This window comes from Monopterus albus, unplaced genomic scaffold, assembly GCF_001952655.1.
Source record: "Monopterus albus unplaced genomic scaffold, M_albus_1.0 scaffold266.1, whole genome shotgun sequence".
Classification (NCBI taxonomy): Eukaryota; Metazoa; Chordata; class Actinopteri; order Synbranchiformes; family Synbranchidae; genus Monopterus; species Monopterus albus.
This window is the reverse complement of record NW_018128146.1, coordinates 194084-199786: the sequence shown is the minus strand read 5'-3', so window position 1 is coordinate 199786 and position 5703 is coordinate 194084. Positions and strand designations below refer to the sequence as shown.

The window sequence follows — 5703 nt, the reverse complement described above, 5'->3', positions numbered from 1 at the left end:
GAAGATCAAATAACATTGCATCATTACTAAAACCTGAGTTATTATATTTTGTAAAACACCACAGTTTACTTTAAAAGCAACACACCTAGAGCAGGGTGTGATTCAGTTTCCATTAAGGCTCAATACCCGATGCTTGTTCCATCATAATCACAGTGCTGAGCTGATAGAAGTCGATAAGCAATAATAAAAGACACTTTTCCACACACCATCTGTCGAAACTGCCTGTGGTCTTTAGCAAATAGGAACAGCCGTTTTACTGTTGTTACTGGGTCATATCTCCAAAAAACAAACCAATAAACAGCCCACAGCGGTTTTATATTCTGGGTGATTAAACAACTTCCATATCTTCCTGGGTCTTTACCGTCAGGGCAGGACAACCAGAAAGTTACGGGCACAATCTCCTATATGCAGGAAACAAGCTAAATCTGAATTATTCAAAGTGTAGAAAAGATTCCCTCAATCATTAAAATGTTGTAATTCCTGTTTGCTTTAGACTGAGTGGGAAACCACTAACAAGCTATATTTACAAGGTTTCTGAAGTATTCACAAAGCCCTGTCCCACTTAGTTATTTTTGCTGCAGCCGTTGAGCTTTTCATTTTTTGCACAGCGCACAGTGTTTACATTGACAAATTTACTGTATTTATTGTGAAACTCTTGGTAGGCAATGGTTGCCTAATTACAGAAAAGCAAGCTTATGGCTATCCAGCAACTGAAATGACAAAAATGACAGTTTTGTTGTGATTATTGCAAGTATTATTATTTTTGCTGTAGCTAGCTAATTAGCTAGCAAATTTAGCAAATTAAACTCTGGCTGACTTTCAAGGTGAGATGTAGCTTAAGCTCTTCAAGGGCTACTTGATGACTGCAATTGTGTTGATTTAGTAAAAGACTGAATATAATGTTGCATATCAAATAAAGAACAGGACTGAGCTACTAATGATAGTTATCCTACATAATGATAAACTAACATGCAGGACTAGATAGTGGTAAAGTGTTTATCTTGTGTAGCCAACAGTGAAACGTGACACAAAGCATGTTTTGAAGCTGCTTATTTAGTCAACAAAGTAATGGATGAGATAAACATGTCAGCCCCTAATCTCCTGTAAGAGCTGCCCATCAAGATTCTATTACTCACAGGAATGAAGGAACTGACATATTTGTGCATCTCCTGTACGGTTTTGTTATTCTAAAAATGCATAACAGTTGTTTTTCTGGTTGCTCACCCCCATGATTGGCATTATGTCTGAAGCCTGCAGGTGACCAGTGTTTAATAAGTTTAATCCTGTTCCCATTATAGAAGGCGGAAGCACATCCATGCTTTGCTGCCATGTGTAATTTACAGTTTTGTGCTGTTAGACCCTTCATTTTTTAGACCACATTTCAGACTGGGATCATGTATTCTGTGGCACATAAGATACATGTGAGCTGGAAGGAATCTGTGTACCAGTTGTGAGAAAAAAGGTCAATTCTTAATGAAAATCACCCTAACACAGTAACACATCTTTATAATAGCAAGGATCGTATCTATCTACTTTGCTGAAGGGATCATTCAGTCCAAAAGTCTTCACACCCATATGTAAAGCAGGAGCAAGTCCTGCTTTGGCCAGACACATCCCCATGTAAACATCGTCAATGGGAAGAATGGTAATGGACAGGGACATTTTGTAAATAACCAGAGCTGTATATCCAGACAATAGGAAGCCGCCACCACTGCAGTACGGGGCATATAAGTCTGACTCATGCACCTGAACTGGGACAAAATACTTGCTCCCTGGTGATCTAATGGGCTCCATATTATAGATCAGTTGGCCAGTAAAGAGGTGCTTGCTTCCATCATTGTCCACGAGGCCTTGGAGATACTCAACCATGTTGTCTGTGTTGGCCAAGACATCATCATCTCCATTTAGCAGGAAATGAGCTTTTGGGCAGTTTCTTTCCATCCATTCCAGGAAGAGTATCTGTTTCAAGGTGAGGTTGTAGAAGGAGTCACTGAAGTCCCACTGCAGGATGTCATTGTACTCGCGCTGCTCCAGTTCAAGTAGTTTGTTGAGTCTTTTTTTCTCATAACCAGAATCCATCGTTCCTGAGATGAAGAGCCTTCGGATCCATATGCCATTGTGTAACCTCTCTTTAGCCCAGGTTTTACGCAGCACCTCTCGGCGGTCATAGTTCACAGGGGAGCTTTTAATGACCAGAAGAAGGAAGACTTCTGCAGATCTATCAGCTCCCCCACATTTGTCAGGAACGTCCAGCAGCATGGGGAAATGGCGACAATGTCGATAGTAGAGAAAGTCCTGCATACGAACAGGAAGCAAGCTGAAGTCTGTGATGTTGGCAGCAGACATATTTTGTTGACACCTTGGCCAGGAGAATACATAGGAGTTATTTGTGGTGGTTTGCCTTATTTTACTGTCATCTTCTCTTACATCTGCGTAGAAGCAAATCATTTTGTAGTCACTAAAATTTTTACAGAGATAGAGGATCAACAGACCGCTCCCACCAGCAAGAAAGTTCTTGCTTTGTTGATTCTCATCCTCGAAACTCTGCAGTGACAAAGAAAATGTTTTCTTATCAACACATCTCAGTTAGATATAAAATTATAATTTTTTTTTAGGCATATTCCAAAAGTTAGTTGTTCTGTTTTTCCTGTTTCACATTGCAGGTCATAGAAGTCTAACTTGACAGCGCCTTGCATGACCAAAAACTCTCCACAGAAAGATTTCTGTCAGTTGGTTATCTGGTGACCACGTGATAAGGCACGCACTGCAATGTTCAGGATTTGACTCCAAGCTGAACAACCATTCCCCCTCTATACTGTAAAAAGGTCGTGGCAAATTAAAGAAAAAAATCATGAAATGTTTTATTTTTTTCTGTTAATGGTTTTTGGTAAAATCTATTAATAATAATAATAATAATACTTTATTTGTATAGCACTTTACAACTCGAAAGGGGCACAAAGTGCTTCACAGCAAAACGCATGTACTCTACAAAAAAAGTGAAAAAACCTAAAATAGATTAAAACACACACTTTAAAACAGAGGGGAAACTGCATGTTGAAATATAAATAACATAGAACAAGTTAAAAATAGCTCAGTGAAATGAGTTAAGTACTGAAGGCCTGCCAAAATGTAATGAATGTTAGTAAAGTTATGAATCTGTGGTTACCCAAATTAAACATGTACAAGAATTAAATGAATATGACCCATTATGCTAAAGTGCAATGTTTATTAAAATATTTCAGCCCAGCACCATGTGACAACTGATTAACACGCAGGAAGTGGTGGGTACTGAGGTCTTACAGATTTAAAATGATTCTTCTTTGCTACGACAGACAACCATGACCCACCCTGTTGCCATAGGGCTTTCTCTTGGCACCGTACAGTTTAAAGTGGGCAACGCTAGAGGTGCTTCCTCTAAAACTGTCTATTGAAAGGTCAGGATATGATTGTACTGAGAATGTCACCGATCAAAATCTGCCTGGCGACAAGATCACCAAATGAGGGGTCAGAGCGAGGTCAAGTAACCAACCAAGGAACGAGGATGAAGGACAACGCGGATGACGTCAGATCATTTGCATGACTCTTATTATAAGTTCTCTATGCAGAGGAAACTGGGGGTTTTCGGCTTCCTGCAGCAGCTATGCACTGACTTCTCTGTTGTTGGTAGGGCTTCAGAAAGATGGAACCCAGAGCTCTGCATTGCTTTTCTAGAATATTTTGCCTTAAATATTGATTGTAATAAATATCTTAAAAGACAGATTTGTCTTTGACCATTCTTCATCAAAGAACACGCAGGACTGGTTTGAGTCCATCAATTGGTGACCCCGACGTGATGAAGACTAAGAGATGACGTCCGACAAATAATCATACCACTACGGCCATATTAAAAGGTGAGCAGAGAACCTTTTTAACAAAAATTCTGCATATTGAATATTGATATTCTTGAAAAGCATTAAAATTAAAATATACAGTAGGTGGTTCGAGTCCACTGAAATTCCAATTGGTTCGAGTCCAATTGAGGAAAGGTCCGGTTCGAGTCCGAGACCAAATGCCAGTGGTTCGAGTCCACTGATGCCGGTGGTTCGAGTCCACTGAAGTTCCAATTGGTTCGAGTCCAATTGAGGAAAGGTCCGGTTCGAGACCGGGACCAAATAAAAACTGGGTTTAGATGCCCGTGAGTCCACTGAAGTTCCAATTGGTTCGAGTCCAATTGAGAAAGGCCCCGGTTAGAGTCCGGGAAAAAATAAAAACTGGGTTTAGATGCCCGTCGAGTTCGAGTCTCGGCGAAATATTTTTCCCTGGATTGGAGGCTGTCTGGTGTAATATCAGATAGCTTCCCAATTACAAGAACATTCTAGTTCGAGTCTAGAGTCAATTATCGGGTGATATGTTCTGCGGTTGAAATCTGGTACCAGGGAAAAAAGGTTGGAGTCCTCTTCAGTTTGAGTCTGAAGGAAAAGCCAAGAAATCTGCGCAGTAAAAACTACATGTATATAATAATTTCTTGACTGAATAAAGATTGTTCCTTTTACTGGTTCTGTTTGAATGTGGTGTCGTGAGGACAGAAACAGTGATAACAAAGCTCAACTTTTGCAACCTCAAAAGGGTCTCAGTGAGACTGGCCACATTTAAATTGTGTACCCTGTGTGTTACTATTTTTTATTTTTCATATACAGTATTGTGGGTGGTTTCCAGGAGACAGACAATTTCAGAGACTCAAGTTCTCGTCCTCTCCTGTTTTTGTACATTGGGATGGTGGAGCTTGATTTTGAGTGTGAATTAAAAGACTTGATAAGATTGGGAATTAACCCCCAGTACGAGACCGGACCAAAATTGTTTGATCTAGAAGCTTGTCTCGTAGATCTGTCAAGTTGACCGATGGAGTCATTCACACACTAAGTCAAGGGGAACATATATTAATAAAAAGAACTTGTATTTTTATTATTGTGGGTGGTTTCCAGGAGACAGACAATTTCAGAGACTCAAGTTCTCGTCCTCTCCTGTTTTATACAGTGGGATGGTCTAGCTTGATTTTTGAGTGTGAATTAAAAGACTTGACAAGATCGGGAATGAACCCTCAGTACGAGACCGGACCAAAATTGTTTGATCTAGAAGCTTGTCTCGTAGATCTGTCAAGTTGACCGATGGAGTCATTCACACACTAAGTCAAGGGGAACATATATTAATAAAAAGAAGAGCAGGGTAGAGAAAGAGGAAGTGCAAAGTATGATGTAATAGGGCAGAGTAACAGATGGAGAGTGAACAGGAAGGTGTGCAAGAGAGACTGTTGGAGGCTATGAAGGCGCTCCAGTTAATATGAGTGATTTATTTGGGTTTTGAAGCAAGCTGCATTAGGTTTTGAGGCAGGATGAAAAACAAAGGAAAACGTGGCAGGAAAATTTCAAGGTGGCAATGTGAACGTGCACAAGGAGAAATGACCGACCCAACTGTGGACTCTAAGCTCTGACTGACTGTATCTGGTGACCACAAAGACTGACTTAAGACTGTGACTATCTCCTTTGTCTAATAATGTATCTATTCAATTGCAGGAGTGATGGTCCCAAAAGTGTGTGGGAGACAAACTAACGTGGTTTATTTCACAGGCGGAGAAAGCACTGCTGTTATTATAATGTAAAACTAACACCAGGACTAACTGTTGTGAATAATTTGTTTTAAATGTTTGCAGGATACCGTGGAGTGGCT

The 5703-nt window shown here is 40.1% G+C and overlaps 1 pseudogene; it reads right to left on the bottom strand.

The window, feature by feature from the left end:
* Window positions 1-1337: 1337 nt before the first annotated feature.
* LOC109972677 (N-acetyllactosaminide beta-1,3-N-acetylglucosaminyltransferase 3 pseudogene) lies at window positions 1338-2478 on the bottom strand (annotated as a pseudogene).
* Window positions 2479-5703: the final 3225 nt, after the last annotated feature.